Consider the following 18,967-nt stretch of genomic DNA (forward strand, 5'->3'; position numbering starts at 1 on the left):
TTGGGGTAACTTAGAAATACTCAGCTAGACTAAAGAAGGCCAGTTTTATTGCTTCTTTAAAATCAGCACAACAGTTTTCAGCTGTGCTAACATAATTGGAAAAGGGTTTTCTAATGATCAATTATCCTTTTAAAATTATAAACTTGGATTAGCTAACACAATGTGCCATTGGAACACAGGAGTGATGGTTGCTGATAATGGACCTTTATACGCCTATGTAGATATTTCATTAAAAATCAGCCGTTTCCAACTACAATAGTCATTTACAACATTAACAATGTCTACWSTATTTCTGATCAATTTGATGTTATTTTAAATGGACAAAAATGTGCTTTTCTTTAAAAAAACTAGAAAATATTTAAGTGACCTCAAACTTTTGAACGGTAGTGTATATGAGGAATTACATGAATACAGAGACAGTGTTACATGATCACACAGTAAAGGCACCCGGATAGGCACTCATTTGGCTTTTCATATTATCCACAACTTCTCCCTGCATGCATTTGGCCTCATATATGTGGATAATGCATACATACAATAATAAGGCCTTTTATCAAGCATTTTGGTTAGTGATGACAAGTACTGCATACACATTGTTTCCAGTAGTCTATATGGAATTGATAACCAAAGCAAAGTCTAACAAGTACAGCTGTATATGTAACACGTAGATGAATGTTGATATGTTAATAACAACCAATACATTGAGATACATAAGTGTCCCAACAGTAAATGACAATAGGCTAATATAGGTAAGAGGTTGATAATTAGGCTTGTTCAGGCGAGTACAGTTGCTAGCTCCACCAGTTTGCTTGGAGGAGGGGACTAGGAGCAGGCAGGGTTGCGTGTATATCTCACCCCAGGTAGAGTAGCAGGTGTATGGGGGACAGAGAGAGGACTGGGAGGGTGAACATGTCAGAGCCCCAGGGTGTCTTTCTGCACTTGGCAACCCAGAAGGTTATTTCCAGCCTGGACACACTCGGACACACTGGTCGCTGAAAACACACAACATCACCAGGACAGGCATCATTATACTGTAGCATCATGGTGGCAAGGATTGGCACAATGTATCTGGAACACTTGTTTGAAGACAAAATACCACCAACATTGTATTGTGAATGATAATACTCAAAATGTAAATATATTTGTCATTTAAGTAATACAGTATGGTAGATTCCTACTAGGAAATTAGTTTCACCTAAACAATTTCTTTCCAATCAGGGAAGATGAAGGACAAGAGTTGCCAGGACTATGAGAGTAAGCTATAGCTACCTTTCTGATCCTGGATCCATGATACTGCCTTCATGGCCAGAAACTGCCACTCCTCCTGAGCCTCCATCTTGAAACCATAGAGCCATACCAGGGCTAGAACCGTGGCCCACACCTCCTGGTCCACCTGAGTGAGGGAGAGAGTGAGAGCGAGAGACAGACAGATGGAGAGATAAACAGAAAATAAGGACACTGAGACATGGGTATCATGGGGACATTCAATTCAATGTTCATCATGCTTTTGTCCAGAGCTGATGGTCTTTCTATAGAGTGCACGTGCAGATACTCTGAGTGCATCATCTTGCAGCATGCTCATAATATACAGTATCAGTTAAAAAGGTTGGACATCACCTCTTCATTCAAGGGTTTTTCTTTATTTTACTACGTTCTACATTGTAGAAAATAGTGAAGACATCAAAACTATGGAATAACACATATGGAATCATGTAGTACCTAAAAAGTAACATAATATATTTTGATTTGTTTTTGAGATTCTTCAAAGTAGCCACCCTTTGCCTTGATCACAGCTTTGCACACTCTTGGCATTCTCTAACCAGCTTCATGAGGTAGTCACCTGGAATGCATTTCAATGACAGGTGAGCCTTGTTAAAAGTGAAATTTGTGAATTTATTTCCTTCTTAATGCGTTTGAGCAATCAGTTGTGTTGTGACATGGTAGGGGTGGTATACAGAAGACGACCCTATTTGGTAAAATACCAAGCCATATTTGGCAAGAAAATCAAAAAAGCAAAGAGAAACACCAGTCCGTCATTACTTTAAGACATGAAAGAGGGTCAATCTGGAAAATTCAAGACTTTTAAGTTTCTTCAAGTGCAGTTACAAAAACCATCAAGCGCTATGATGAAAATAGTTCTCATGAGGACCGCACAAGGAAGGAAGACCCAGAGTTACCTATGCTGCAGAGGATAAGTTCATTAGAGTTACCAGCCTCAGAAATTGCAGCCCAAATAATGCTTCACAGAGTACAAGTAACAGACGCATCTCAACATCAACTGTTCAGAGGACTGCGTGAATCCGGCTTTCATGGTCGAATTGCTGCAAAGAAACCACTACTGAAGGACACCAATAAGAAGAAGAGACTTGCTTGGGCCAAGAAACACGAGCAATGGACATTAGACCGGTGGAAATCTGTCTTTTGGTCTGATGAATCCAAATTTGAGATGTTTGGTTCCAACCGGCGGGTCTTTGTGAAACGCAGAGTAGATGAACGGATGATCTCCGCATGTGTGGTTCCCACCGTGAAGCATGGAGGGGGTGTGATGGTGCTTTGCTGGTGACACGGTCTGATCTATTTAGAATTGAAGGCACACTTAACCAGCATGGCTAGCACAGCATTCTGCAGCGATACGCCATCCCATCTGTTTGCGCTTAGTGGGAGTATAATTTGTTTTTTAACAGGACAATGACCCAACACCTCCAGGCTGTGTAAGGGATATTTGACCAAGAAGAAGAGAGATGGAGTGCTGCATCAGATGACCTGGCCTTCACAATCACCCAACCTCAACCCAATTGAGATGGTTAAGGATGAGTTGGACCGCAGGGAGAAGGAAAGCAGCCAACAAGTGCTCAGCATATGTGGTATACTCCTTACATGTGTTGGAAAATCATTCAGGTGAAGCTGGTTGAGAGAATTCCAAGAGTGGTGCAAAGCTGTCATCAAGGCAAAGGGTGGCTACTTGGAAGAATTTAAAATAATATTTGATTTGTTTAACACTTATGGTTACTACATGATTCCATGTGTTATTTCATAGTGTTTATGTCTGTCTATTATTCTAAAATGTAGAAAATAGTAAAACAAAGAAAAACCTGGCATCTGTTTATTTCTGTGGACCTACCTGTGCAGGCTTTGGCTTGGACACCTCCTCCTCAGTTCTTCGCCAGCACCTCAGCCAACCGGCCTCCAGGACCCAGGAACCAGAGGCCTTCTGAAGGGAGATCAGCTGGAGGAGAGGGTCCCTCACAGGCTTAGAGGTTGGGGCTGGAGAGTCAAAGTCTAATGGGATTGGACAACTTAAATGGTTAGAACAGGTTACAAATTATCTAAATGATTACATACCTAATACCTTAACTGTTCCATTATAGCGCCAGTGGCTAACTGGGTCACCCTAACCTAACCAGAATCCTAACAGTTGCGGTAAAATCCTTGTGCTGTGCTTGAGTAATACAATCACAATAAATAGAACACTGAGGAGCATCAAACAGTGTTACAATTCCCATGTGAATAACAGGTATTTGGAATTAGGTTAACACAGACATTAACCCTTAAAATTACCTTCGGAACAGTTTGCGTCATGTCTAATACTTCTAAAGCATCCAAACCTGAAACCCAATGTAAATTGTTTATGTTAGTGTCGTACATTCCCACTACAAAGTCTATCTATTAAAGATCACAATTCAACATTACAGTACTTCCTACAAAACACTGAACAAAAAATATAAACGCAACATTGTAAAGTGTTGGTCCCATGTTTCATGAGCTGAATAAAAAGATGCCGGAAATTTTTGGTAAGCTCAAATAAATGTTGTGCACAAATTGGTTACATCCCTGAATGGAGAATTTCCCATTTGCCAAGATATCCATCCACTTGACAGTTGTGGCATATCAAGAAGCTGATTAAACAGCATGATCATTACACAGGTGACTTGTGTTGGGGACAATAAATGTGCAGTTTTTTCATACAACTCCACAGATGTCTCAAGTTGAGGGAGCATGCAATTCATGCTGCTGCAGGAATGTCCACCAGAGCTGTTGCGATAATTGAATGTTACACATAAGCCGCATCCAACGCCGTTTAAGAAAATTTGGCAGTACGTCCTAAGGGCCTCACAACCTGCAGACCACGTGTATGGCGTTGTGTGGGTGAGTGATTTGCTGATGTCAACGTTGTGAACAGAGTGCCCATGGTGGCGGTGGGGTTATGGTACTGGCAGGCAGACGCTACGGACAACGAACACAATTGCATTTTATCGATGGCAATTTGAATGCACAAAAATACCGTGACGATATCCTGAGGCCCATTTTTTTTAAAGGCATCTGTGACCAACAGATGCATATCTATATTCCCAGTCATGTAAAATCAATATATTAGATGCATTTAAAATTGACTGGTTCCTCATATGAACTGTAACTCCGTAAAATCTATTAAAATTGTTGCATGTTGCGTTTTATATTTTTGTTTAGTATAATTCAACATTAACAATGTTGATTCCAACATTTCTGTAAAAGTTATGAAGTGTGTCAATACACATTTTGTAAAATTGTATTATTTATTAACCCTGAAATGAAATAAAACATGTAGTTTATTCAAAACATGCAGACTTTAAACATGAACCCATAAGATCACAATTCTAATACAACTGAACAGGGATCATATTAACAGGGTTTTATACTCATAATAGTGATACGTAAGCATATTGAAATAGAGACATGTAACTTGTTTTTAAACAAATAGACTCGGTGCTGACCTTTACTCTTTTTGCCTCACTTTAACTTGACTGGGGACCTCATTTTCATCTGCAGACTACACCCATCACCATGGCTGGGGCTGTACTGAGCCATACCACACCCCATCACCATGGCATGGGCTGTGATACAACACTGAGAAAGAAGGGAAAAACACAGGTCACTGGGTTACAAACATGAAGGTACATGCACCGAACACATTAATGACTAACACATGAGGATTCTGTCTCACAAGTGCAGGGGGCACAGTTTGAGACACTTCAGCTCGCGTTACCATTTATTTAGCGCTGTTTACATATCTGCATAAAAAATTTCCTTGCACAGCCTCTCCCCGTCACACAAACACTCACTCACTTGGCGTCGGGATTTGTCTGCGTAGCAGCTGTCCATGCAGGGCCTCTCCATCTCCTTATGCAGCGATGAAGGCAGTAAGGCACTGCTCACTCTTGATTGGACGCTGAGCTCTATCACCCTCTTTTCCACTCCTCCTCTCACCATCCTGCTCTCTCTCTTCCACCTCCAGGGATTGGATCAGGGTTCGAGCACCCAGCCTGTGGACGGTCATTCTGAAGAGGAGGGATAGAGAGAAGAAGGTAGAGGAAGAGAGAGAATAGAGTTAGATGTGGGAGAGAGGGATATAGAGATTAAGACAGTGGAGTGGGGAGAGAGGGATATAGAGATTAAGACAGTGGAGTGTGGGAGAGGAGGATAGAGAGATTAGACATTGGAGGGAGGGAGAGAGGGACAGAGAGATTAAGACAGTGGAGTGGGGAGAGGAGGGATAGGAGATTAAGACAGTGGAGTGAGGGAGAGGAGGGACAGAGAGATTAAGACAGTGAGTGGGGAGAGGAGGGATATAGAGATTAAGACAGTAGAGTGTGGGAGAGGAGGATAGAGAGATTAAGACGATGGATGGGGGGAGACGAGGGTCGATGATAAGATGGGGTACCTACAGAACTATATAAATATATACAAATCATACTACATAGCTGAAATGCATTAGAAGTGCTGGCACAGTTTCTATTATGGAGTGTCATAGCAGTGTTGCCTGAATAGTGGCACATTCTTAATGCATCTGACCAAGGCCTGCAGTGTTGTTTTACCCAGTGTCCTCTGCAGCTTAAGACTGAAGCTCAGCTGGTTCTCACAGGCTGCTTGGCCAGGCTGTACTTCCTATCACCGAGCCCTCTGTGTCCCCTGAGCTCTGAGCAGGGGAGAGAATGAGAGAGAGTGAGAGGAGAAAGAGACAGACAGACGAGAGAAAAGGAAACAAGAAATACAGAGTTTGTAAAAACACGTGGACCGTGACCAAAATTTTTGTCTTGCAAATAAGTTATGACCTTACCAGTGTCATTTGAACATTGACATACAGTATGTTAAACAATATTAACATTCATAACAGTAAGAGGCAGAGTCCCTCACCCCCAGTGAGCTGGCATACAGAAGTGCCCTTTGGCCCTGGAAGACCACTCTGATTGGTGGAGACAGAGGGTGTACGAAGAGACCCCTTTGGGACATTCCACTTGACTGAGATGTCCACCACAGCTGGCTGCAGGGCAAACGGAGGACTGCATCACCTGAGGGAGGAGAGTGAAGGAGGTGGGAAAGTGGTAAATAATGTAATTAAAAAAGGAAAGAGAAAAACAAGAGAATAAGGGAGGTGATGAAAATGTTTGTAGCCAATAGAGCCCTCACTTAACACATGACACACACTGATAAGCTCTCTTACTTTGGGCTGCATCCTGTCCTGTCCTGTGATAAACTGTGCGTGCCCTCTGGCGCTTGGCCACCCCAGAAATGAGAGCAGTGCTGGCCCCTCCCCGATCCCAAAGGAGAAACACCTGACAGGGACACACCCAGGAAACACTATTATTGTTGTTATCAAATACCAAAAAAGTCTATCAACAAATCCATATCACTTGTATAATTTTCTTGTCCTCGTGGGGTGACTGAAAACACATAACTGTACAGGAAGAATCATCAATACAAAAGCTTTTGTTTTCTAACAGGGTGAAAAACCTAACCTACAGAACTGTCCACACTGCTGCTCACAGACAGGTTGGGTAGGTTTCTTAGTAGTTTTTTACAATTCATTTTTGGTCAAAAGACCAGGGTTAGAGCTTTACTTTCCAGACAGGTGCAATGGGTTCTGTAACACTCTCTATTAAAACCAGTTAGTCGAATTCTTTCAGGTGGGAGGTGACAGAGCTGGATCTCTGCCCACTAGGTAATGATGGGGAAACAGTGCTTGTGGGCCCACCTGTGAGAACCGGCATTCATCTTCACCAGATCCAGGACTTCCTTGGTGTTCCCACCTCACCATCAGTGAACAGAAGAGCTGTGGAGGACAGAGCGGGTATGCTCAACATTAATAATGTACGTGCAGCACTGAAGTATACGAGAATGTTTCCTTAGTAACCAAAAAACAAGGTCTATTTGCTGTCCCAGTAAGCCAGGCATGTTACTGTAAATACCACACTCAAAATACACTGTTTGCTAGGGTGTTACTCTGTAACTAAACATGCCAAAGCCCAAAAGGGAATTCCTCATGTGTCTAAGACATTGGTTGCTCCCGTGGGAGCCAGGGTTCATATCCTGCGTGTTACACATGGAAAGGTGGGAGGAGTTTCAGGTGTTTCAGGAGGAACCTGTATAATCACAGCCAGCCAGCCCTAGAAGGCCAATGAGTGAGGTGATTAGAAAAAAATATAAAAATGCCACTCCACAATGATACAATAACTGACAGATTTTTGTTACCACTCAGATAGTTGAGACACTAAAAAACAAACCTAGTCAAACATGGTACAGTGGTTCCTTTGGCGTCATCAAAATTACATTAATCTATATTTTGGGTAACAGTCGTTATACATTGCGTCATCTATACACGTATGCATAAACAAAACTAAGTAAAGTAGATACAAGGACATTCAGAAACTTCTAAAGAAATGTCTGTTGGAGGATACGGTGGCAGGCTTTAGCAGAGGCATTTACATTATTGTTACCTGATAACATTGCACACAATTTATTATTTTCATCTAGATAATTTTAACTATCACTTTGGCTGGACAGCTGACAAAAAACATCCCTAATGTCATTGTATAACCCACAGTAAAGCAGGTTCTGTTTCAATGGAAGCATCGTTACAGAAAGGACAGACATTTCTCTATGGCAGTGTTTGTGTGTAAATTATTATTATTTAACTAGGSAAGTCAGATAAGAACAAATTCTTATTTACAATGACGGCCTACCCCGGCYAAACGCTAATCCGGACAACGCTGGGCCAATTGTGCGCCGCCCTATGGGACTCCCAATCACGGCCGGTTGTGATACAGCCTGGAATCAAAMCAGGGTCTGTAGTGACGCCTCTAGCACTGAGATGCAGTGCCTTAGACCGCTGCGCCACTCGGTCTAAGGCACTGTAAGGTATGTAAGGTGTGTTAGCTACCTGTCTGGGCTGGTCGGGGAGGCAGGGCTGGCTGTAGATATGTTTTAAAGGCTGGAGGATCTCTGTACCTCCCAGGTCAGCCCTCATTTCTTTCACCTTCTGCAGAGCCTCATCCATAGTCTTCTGGCTGTACTCCACACTCTTACTGACGTCCAGATAGACACACACACACACACAAGGTCAAAGGGTCATCACCACAACATATTACAGACCCATGCCATGGATATTTGAATCCTTACCCTACGTGCTGCAAATTATTAGATGTAAACATTATTGAAACAGGGGTTGGAAGGAGAAAACACTCACGAAAAGAAGGACTCATAACTGGACCCAAAGCCGATGATGTTGAAGTAGCAGCCCATGGGSAGGCTTTTCAGCAAGAGCAGCAGAGTATCCTGCAAGAGAGAAGTCCAACAAGTGTCTTTACTCTTCAATAAACCTTATAGGACAGTCTTAAAGAACTAGTACAGAGTAACCACAGTGTACTGGATTTAACTCCAAACTACCTAGTGGTGAATCCTGTGCAGATTGAGCTGTTCATTTCATTTATTAGAATAGGGTTGCTGTGTGTGTGTGTGTATACCCTGGCACTGCCAATACGGTCCTGTGACCCAGCCCCAAGGTGCATGGGGCATTCCATGCTGCCAGAGCGATCCACTACGAACAGGAACTCCCCGTGTGAGGTCATAGATGACATCACATCCTTGGGAAACTCTGGGTACAAGCTCAGCATGACCACTGGGTCACCCATCAGAGAGCCTGGGGGGGAGAGAGAGAGAGAAAAGAAAGAGAGAAAGCGTGAGGGCGAGAGAAAGAGAACGAGAGAAGAAATAAGTGTCCACAGTTATTCTCCATTTCTAGAGGACGCCTCTCCTTCAGTCTCACCATGTCCCTCTCTGTAAACATGAATGAAGGTAGTAAACTAGACTACTCATTGATCTCATATCACACCACCCCCTCACCTGGCTTGGCAGAAGCCTGTGCTGCCTCTACTATAGCAGTAGGCTGATGGTGTCTTGGTAATACAACAACAGCTCAACATCCCGGTCAAACTGATGACCTGCAGCCAGACTGACTGCAGTTAGAACAACATTCACATGAAGGTAGAGCAGTCAGAGGGAATTGAACAACTATGAAGGATTCTGATGGTTTATGTGCTAGTGAGAGTGCAAGCACACAGACATACACACAGTGTACACATTCATACGTACGTACGTAAAGCAACACACTTACACATGCATATGAACACACACACACACACAGTACCGTGGCTTGGGTTTTCTCTGTGTTGAGGTAGTTGAGTGGGTCCAGGGGACAGTTGGACTCTACTCTAGAGATGGGATGAGGGGACGACACATGGGCACTGAGGGACAGACTGTAGGGGACAGAACCAGCGGGCACCGAGGACACCTGGGCCTGCCACCACTACCACTGTCTGACCCTTAGAGAGAGATGGGTGAGGGAGAGAGGGGAGAGAGAGACCCACAGATTAAATGTTTTTGTTCCAGCCCAGCACTAACACTTCTTTCATCTCATCAACAACTCACCAAGACCTTGATTAATTCAATAATGATTAATTCATTAAAACGGGACTGTAACTAAAGCATGCACCATCCCCTGTGGGTCTCCAAATAGCAGGACTGAAGACCACTGCCTATGGGACCAGGTACTGGTTCATAGTCACACTGCTGCCCACAAGGTTTTTACTTTGTTTTGCAGTGCCCTATGATGTATTAGTGGTTTGTGTCTCTATACAGGGGCCCATGTTCTTACCCTGGGGTTGGTAGCGGGGGTTGAGCACGGCGGCAGGCAGAGCCTCAGGCCGTCGTCAGCCTGTACAGCCAGCTCTGTCACATAGTCCAGGCTGACAGAGGCCTTCTCCCTGGAGGCAGACTTCCCACACTCAGCTTGAACACGTCCGGGCTCTCATCACTCTCCTCAATAGGAGGCCTGCGTCCCGAGCTCAATGCATCATCATACTGCTCCTGTGCCTGAGGAGGGACAGAGGAACACAGGGACGCATCATCAACCTGACACACAGTATAGTACAGTAGCATACATCCAGGGGAGGTGCTGTCTGACTGACACTAGTCAGGTCAATGGGGTTTGACAGAGAGTCGCTTTGACAAAGCAGTAGGTTGGGAACCAGTTTTACAGGGTCAATGTCTAATACTGAGAGCAGAGAGCTGTCAACAAACATCTGAATAACTTTTGAAGCCCACTAGGTCATAGACTGCTGGTTAACCATAAAGTGATAATAATAGTTATGGATTGGATTTATATAGAGCCTTTCTACCAACTGAGGTACAAAAAGCACTTTACATAGTAAGGGGGAAACTCATCTCATCCACCATCAATGTGTGGTACCCACCTGGGTGATGCACAGCAACCGTTTTGTCAGAACGCTCACCACACACCAGATCTCATGGTGGAGAGGCGAGGAGTGATATTTGCCAATTAGGAATGAAGGGATTATTAGGTTGCCTTGATGGAATTGGGCCAGGTTAGCTGGCCCGTAACATTTTACACCAAGTTTCTCTTAAACTGTGTAGTAACGCTATAATTACACTAGTAACAACACTTGTACTAACAGTTATTTTGATTGGTATTAATGTGAAATTAACCCAAATCCTGCAATAAATTATATTTTTGTAGATCTCAGAAAATGTCATAAAAAATATGTCTATAGTTGCATTTGTCTCATTATTGACTTGTCATCTCTCCTCACCTTCTGTTTCTCCTGAACCTCAGCCACCACCTCAGTCTGTCCTATCTTGGCGCTGAACCTGCAGACAGCAGCCTCTCCCGGCAGAGGAAAACAAAGATGGCCTCCAGAGGCTCTGCTCCTGGTTCTCATACTGCAGAGTGGAGCTCACAGTGGCCACATGCCCCTGCACACTCACTTCCACAGCAATACTCTTCAGAGGCACTGAGAGAAGGAGGGATGGATGGAGCAACATATTTTTTATTTTGTGAAAAACAATATACAGTTGAAATCAGAAGTTTACATACACCTGAGCCAAATACATTTAAACTCAGTTTTTCACAATTCCTGACATTTAATCCTAATAAAAATTCCCTGTTTTGGTCAGTTAGGATCACCACTTTCATTTTAAGAATATGAAATGTCAGAATAATAGTAGAGAGAATGACTTATTTCAGCTTTTATTTCCTTCATCACATTCCCAGTGGGTCAGAAGTAAACATACACTCAATTAGTATTTGGTAGCATTGCCTTTAAATTGTTTAACTTGGGTCAATCGTTTCAGGTAGCCTTCCACAAGCTTCCACAATAAGTTGGGGTGAATTTTGGCTCATTCCTCCTGACAGAGCTGGTGTAACTGAGTCAGGTTTGTAGGCTCCTTGCTCGCACACACTTCTTCAGTTCTGCCCACATTTTCTATAGGATTGAGGTCAGGGCTTTGTGTGGCCACTCCAATACCTAGACTTCGTTGTCCTTAAGCCATTTTGCCACAACTTTGGAAGTATGCTTGGGGTCATTGTCCATTTGGAAGACCCATTTAACCAAGCTTTAACTTCCTGACAGATGTCTTGAGATGTGCTTCAAAAAATGCACATAATTTTCCTGCCTCATGATGCCATCTATTTTGTGAAGTGCACCAGTCACTCCTGCAGCAAAGCACCCCCAACAACATGATGCTGCCACCCCGTGCTTCACGGTTGGGATGGTGTTCTTCGGCTTGCAAGCCACCCCTTTTTCCTCCAAACATAACAATGGTCATTATGACCAAGCAGCTCTATTTTTGTTTCATCAGACCAGAGGACATTTCTCCACAAAGTACGATATTTGTCCCCATGTGCAGTTGCAAACCGTATTCTGGCTTTTTTAATGCTGGTTTTGGAGCAGTGCTTCTTCTTGCTGAACAGCCTTTCAGGTTATGTCGATATAGGACTCGTTTTACTGTGGATATAGTAACTTTTGTACCTGTTTCCGCCAGCATCTTCACAAGGTCCTTTGCTGTTGTTCTGGGATTGATTTGCACTTTTCGCACCAAAGTACATTCATCTCTAGGAGACAGAACGCGTCTCCTTCCTGAGCGGTATGACGGCTGCGTGGTCCCATGGTGTTCATACTTGAGTACTATTGTTTGTACAGATGAACGTGGTACCCTCAGGCATTTGGAAATTGCTCCCAAGGATGCACAGACTTGTGGAGGTCTACATTTTTTTTCTAAGGTCTTGGCTGATTTATTTTTAGATTTTCCCATGATGTCAAGCAAAGAGGCACTGAGTTTGAACGTAGGTCTTGAAATAACATCCACAGGTACAACTCCAATTGACTCAAATGATGTCAATTAGTCTATCAGAAGCTTCTAAAGCCATGACATCATTTTCTGGAATTTTCCAAGCTGTTTAAAGGCACAGTCAACTTAGTGTATGTAAACTTCTGACCCACTGGAATTGCGATACACTGAATTACAAGTGAAATAATCTGTCTGTAACAATTGTTGTTAAAATGACTTGTGTCATGCACAAAGTAGATGTCCTAACTGACTTCCAAAACTATAGTTTGTTAACAAAGAATGTGTGGAGTGGTTGAAAAACGAGTTTTAATAACTCCAACCTAAGTGTATGTAAACTTCCGACTTCAACTGTAAAGGTGGTGAAATGTTCTGAAGTATTTATTTAATAAAAAAGGAAGAGAAACAGACACAGGAAGTAAACAATCATTTATGCTTTCAAACCGTACCTGGTTCATTCTTGACAGTTACCAATCCACAGCAGTTCACCATTTTGGCTCCTGTATGGAGAAGTCAGGTGTCATATCATTGTCCTTTTACGGGCGTCTTACGTTAATAAAGTTTAATTGCCGTGCAACAGTAAACAGTTAATGGTAATATGCCAAGTGTCTATGATAAATTGTTTTATAAAGGCAGCCACAGAATGCAACTACTGACAGTAGGATGACAGTAATTGAGAGGTTTATCTAACCATGTTGGCAGGGCTCTACAACAATGTTCCCTCAAAATATTTTTTGAGGCACTGAGCAAATTTTAAGTCTGCTGAACGCAAACTGGAACATTTTTTAAATACTGTGTAACTTCCAGCGCACGTTTAATTATGAACACTGAGGCTGTACCCACTTTAAGATACAGTTTTAACAGTGGCCAAGTAGGCTACTGTGGCTATTTGATCATAATGTAGGCCTACCAGAGTGGCCTACCATCAAAAACAATGAGAAAATGTATCCCATAACATTTTAACATGGAAGTAGCTGTTCTATCATTCAGCCTACAGTAGCAGCCAATGAGTGGTGTTCAATGTAGGCTTCATTCCATGAGACTTTTATTTTTTTTAAACATGCAGAGTGTGAGGTTCTGGTTATGCACTATAACCCAATACTATATCACATGTGATTGAATATTAGCAACTGTTGGCCTGGGCGCCTGGGTGTGTGTGTGTGTGGCTGGAAGTACAGTTAGCCCCAGATAAGTGTGCTGGGAAGCTGTGGTTAGCCTTGAGCGAGAACAGTGTGCTTTTGTATGCAGGTGCAAATAGCTCAGACAATGTTGCAGAGCTGTCTGACCTCAGTCTCTGGGGTGAGGGAGCGTAATCTACACAGCAACAGCGCCGGGACACCAAAGAGCGCAAAGAGGCTAGGACTAGCCTGCGCCGGCGATAGGCTGGGTGAGTCTAAACCACGCCCAGTCTCTACTCTGTGACAGGCCGGCTCGGAAGCAGGAACTAACTCTGTCAGAGTATATATAATGTCTTTGTCAGGAACAAGTCAGTTCTCTGTCTTATCCTGCGTGATGATACATTGAACCCGTATTACGAAAATTGCATTTACCATTTATTGCTTAGTTAATAAAAAATACATAGCATACAATCGGTGACTCATTGTCATACTTATCCTTATACCAGAGTGAATTGACGCAACCCTAACAAGAGCTTGACATTTACCTGTTTATCCACTTGTCCTTCAGACAAGGAGGTGACAATTACTCTCATGTTGTGTTTCGATGCAAGAAACCACTTTTCAAAATAAAATGCATTATTATTCCCAAACCATTATTACAGAGAATCAGACAAATTATGCTAACCTCTGCCTATAGGCTACTTAGCGTATTCAGCGGTCTCAAAGTACAACACAAAAAATGTACATGTTTTGTGCTCTTGCAGGAAGCAATCACTCCCTATTTCTGACTACAAATTATCTTTAACTGGGCTAATAACTCACTAACTAAAACAAATCAAATGTGTTTATATAGCCCTTCTTACATCAGCTGATATCTCAAAGTGCTGTACAGAAACCCAGCCTAAAACCCCAAACAGCAAGCAATGCAGGTGTAGAAGCACGTAGAAGCAACTAAAAAAGGATATGAACAAAATGTGCACACGTGCTACATGCTGCTCTCGCTTTGATCTCCAAACAAGCGCATCTACTCAAGACCACAACTCTAAATACAGTCCAGTTCAAAGTAAATGGCACAGATCCAAATATTGCATATAGGCCTACTGCAGCTCTGATTAGTTATGCCGCACCGTTCGGTGTAAAGTATGGGCTCAGTCGTGCGCAATAGATCCTACTCTAATGAATTCTTCATATGACAATCTCTTGCGTAGTTGTTTTTGTTTCGTTATGTTGAATTGATAGTGGGTAATATTGTGTTGATTCAATCACAATTGACACAGTAAAGGAAACGTTGATAGTGTTAACAGGGAAAACTCTAGAAAGTTGAGTGAAGTTCAATCTTGTGGTTCTATACATGGGTATTACAGTAGAAAATAGTAAAAAATAAAGACAAACCCTTGAATGAGCAGGTGTGTCCAAACTTTTGACAGGTACTTTATATCTTCTGCGCACTACTACGCACTTTAGAGGGAACATTTCTCTACACCAACTTTTTCAGTTGTTGCACAAAGCACATGATTTGGTCTCACTTTTTTAAATAATTGACAATGACCTGGCGTGTGTCCCATAATGAGCCTGAATTCCATATAGAACCTGCCTAATAATGACAAGCCATCTTTTAAATTAGCATGCCCTTGTGCCCGAGTAAAGATGTGACAGGGAGCGAATGATGAGTGCATCATTTCAATAGCAGGTGATTTGATCTTTCATTTGTGGGCTGAGCAAGTAGCCACAATGAAGGGTTTACACAGACATTGCCAAGACAATTTTAAAGGACTTTTTCAAGCACTTAATTGTAATTTTCAAGGACCTACATTTAAAAATGTAACTGTTTTAATAGCCAATATATATATATATACACACTTTATTAGGCAGACTAACTACTTTTATATATATATATATATAACCACCATAAGAATAACATGTTTTAACAGGCCTACCCAATGGCATTATGAATTGACATTCAGATTATTATTTTTTACATTCTAAATATGTCAGAATAATGTGGGCATTGCCTGACTAAATAAATAGCATACTGCTGTAAAATAGGGACCTTGTAGCAGTCATAAGGACAAAGATTCCGCAGTAGTCAGGCAGATAGAGGTGCAAATGAATATTGGATTTATTTACACAGCGCTGGTGATGTGATAAATGTACAATTCAATTATATTTACAAACTTCTGACTTTAAAATGTGAGCATTCAAAAAGAAAAATGGCCTCTTATCAGAAAAAAAAAAACTGTCCTAACCATACAAAGCACATGTGGGTTCTCCTAGGCTCAAGCAGCCTCCCCCATTGAGTTATCAAACGTGAACAGACGTGAACATCCCAAAACAGGCACTTCTAAAGAATAGGTGTGGCCAGATCTTGGCGAGCAGGCCAGGTGTATCTATACATGCTCAAGCACGCACGTTCACACATTGAACATCACGGAAAAACCAGACACATGCTCTCCAAACAAAGAAAAGAAAGAAATTGACGCAATCGACATTGGCAATACACACTGCCCTTACCCACCTGGACAAAAGGGATACATATGTGAGGATGCTGTTCATCGACTACAGCTCGGCCTTCATACCATAGTGCCCTATAAGCTGATTACAAAGCTGACAGCCCTGGGTCTGAACTGGGTCCTGGACTTCCTGACGGCTCACCCCCCCAGGCGGTGAATGTAGGTCACATTACCTCCTTGACATTGATTCTCAACACGGGGCCCCACAGGGTGCGTATCATTCCCCTCCTATATTCCCTGTGTACCCACGACTGCGTGCCTAACATAAGTTCACAAGTTCGCTGACGACACGACAGTAGTAGGCCTGATTACCATCAACTACGTGACAGACTACAGGGAGGAGGTAGGCACTCTGCTGGCGTGGCGCCATGTAAACAACCTCTCCTTCAACATTAGCAAAATAAAGCAGTTGATTGTGGACTTCAGGAGGAACCAGGCTGGACAAGACTCCATCCTCATCAACAGGGTGACATAGATACTGTCAAGGCGCTTGTATGGAAAACCAAGTTGACCGCAAGGCGCTTGTATGGAAAACCAAGTTGAAACAAACATTTGATGTCTTGCTCATAATAACCGCACATGGTTTTACCTCAACAAGCACAACAGACTAGCGCAACACCCTTCAATTGAAACAGTGGGAAACAAAATGAAAGCGGCAACATCTATCATATAAATGATCTGAATATGAATCCAACAGCATAATTATATTGGAGCAGTAGAACTTTAAGGCCAAAATATAATTTAAGGTAGGCTTATTCCGTTGACTGAATTTGGCATTGCAAATATTCAACCAACACTTTAACACTTTCAACGCCACTCAACAACCAAAACGTTTGAAAGCTGTGCATTCTCTATTCCAGAAAGACTATTGCAGGGTTCCCTAACTTAAATTTTCATTTTTTWATATATTTTTTAATTGTTGGATATAAAACTGTAAAAACACCATGAAATGAGCTCCTAGTGATTTTAATTTTGGACATCCCAAGTATTCCCACGCATAATAGATCAATCCAAGTGATTGTACACAAATGTATGCAAGGTTTCAAATGATTGTTTTAGTCAAATATATCTGTTTGGGATTCTTGCGGTCAATATGCAGTCTTCAAATGATTGGTAATTATGTTACGGTCCACGACCATCCGCTCAAGAAAAATATCGGCCGTGGCTGAATGTAGTTGATGACCTCTGATTTATATGTGTGCAACGCACTTGTGATTAATAATCGGGAATCCATGTATTTTAATCAATTACATAGCCTAGATTAAAAATAGCATTAACACAAGAACATTTTTTCTTTACAGGCACTAACAGTCAGTGTTGCACTGGAGTGTTTAGCATAACTGTGCAGCCCTGTATGTGGAGCCCTGATGCACGCCCGGACAGGAGCATTCCCGTGCTGTTGTTGCTTCTTCAGAAGGTTGGTTCAATTTGGGCCAATTGCACATTATTGTTTAAATACATAATTTCATTTTAATCAAAATTTGAAAAGCAAATTGTTAACTAAAAACTACTGTGACCAGGTACATTTCTCATTGGCACCATTGTGACCAATTCAAAATGTGTGTCGCACTGCCAAGTCAAATGGTCACAAATACAACTGTTGTGGTCACAGTATCGAGCCCTGGTTGATCATGCGCCATAACTGCTGGTTGCTGATAAAGAACATTGCTTTGTACAGTAATACAATATTGGTTTCCAATATCTTTCCAGAACAGACAGTAATTCCTCATACAACAGATGCTTTGTGTAAAATTTGACATTTCCAAGCTTGAAGTTATTGTGAACAACAAATAATGAAATCACAGCAGCCTGATGCAATAATGTCAATATCTGTTCAGCCAGTGTAATCTCTGGTTGAACTGGTCAAATAGGATGGAATGCAATAGTCAATAATGTCAGGAGGTAGGCCTACCTGCCACTTAGAGGTCAGGTATTTCATTTGTATTCTTATTGTATGGTCCTGAGTATTAACGTCCAACAATTCAAGCTATATGTTGGATAAACATTGACATGAATGACATTTGACTATTGCTGTCTCTTGCTAGGCACATCAGGTTCCGTCATGACTGTTAGGGTTGGGGGCAATTGTAGCACAGTAATACAATGATCATGAGCCAAGCAGCCAAATTATGAGTACAAGTGATTTTAACTTTAAGATGGATGGTTTGAATTACACAAATAATAATGTAAAATAGCCTTGCTGTCCTGTAGAGCAGTGGTTTCCCAACCTTTTTCGGTTAATGTACCAACAAGACATTTTTTCTGTCCAGAGTACCACTGAAGTACCCCCAGAAGGGCTTTTACCAGTTAGCATATGGTCTCATGAGTCTCTCAAGTACCCTCTGAGGATAAGCCAAGTACCCCCAGTGTCTTTATATAAAAAAATGACAGACCAGTTCAAGTGGCTCTGCGGATTACATTTTTTTTTTTAACCACAACAAACCACAATTGCCCCGGTCTCGTCAACATGACCAATTTCTGAACGTTCTGTAACGTTCCGCACTCTGAACGGACCCCAAGGCGTGGTCTCTTTGCTTGTTGCTCTGCACAGTCATTGCGTCTATTATAGTAACCTAAATCAACATCCAAAAAATAAGGATAGTGTGATATGTGGATGATATCGAATTGAATGGCTATTTCTTGCCCACGACAATCATAAGCAAAGTAGGTAATACGTAATTTGAAAATATGTCTGATAAAATTACAATATTTGAAAACCTGAATGCATTCACATAAATAGGCGAATTCATCCTATAAACGACGCAGTTATGTAACATATTACCTTACATATGTGATAGGCTAGTTTTCAATGATTTCCTTTTACTGGTCCTGGAGATAGAATCCCACCGTTTCTACTTCCGTGTAGCATAATATCGAGTAGGA

The 18,967-nt window shown here is 42.0% G+C and overlaps 1 pseudogene; it reads right to left on the bottom strand.

Moving 5' to 3' along the window:
* Window positions 1–27: 27 nt before the first annotated feature.
* Window positions 28–18,953, bottom strand: LOC112075905 (von Willebrand factor A domain-containing protein 5A-like; annotated as a pseudogene).
* Between the last annotated feature and the right edge of the window lie 14 nt (window positions 18,954–18,967).

Source organism: Salvelinus sp. IW2-2015, unplaced genomic scaffold (assembly GCF_002910315.2).
Source record: "Salvelinus sp. IW2-2015 unplaced genomic scaffold, ASM291031v2 Un_scaffold3458, whole genome shotgun sequence".
Lineage (NCBI taxonomy): Eukaryota > Metazoa > Chordata > Actinopteri > Salmoniformes > Salmonidae > Salvelinus > Salvelinus sp. IW2-2015.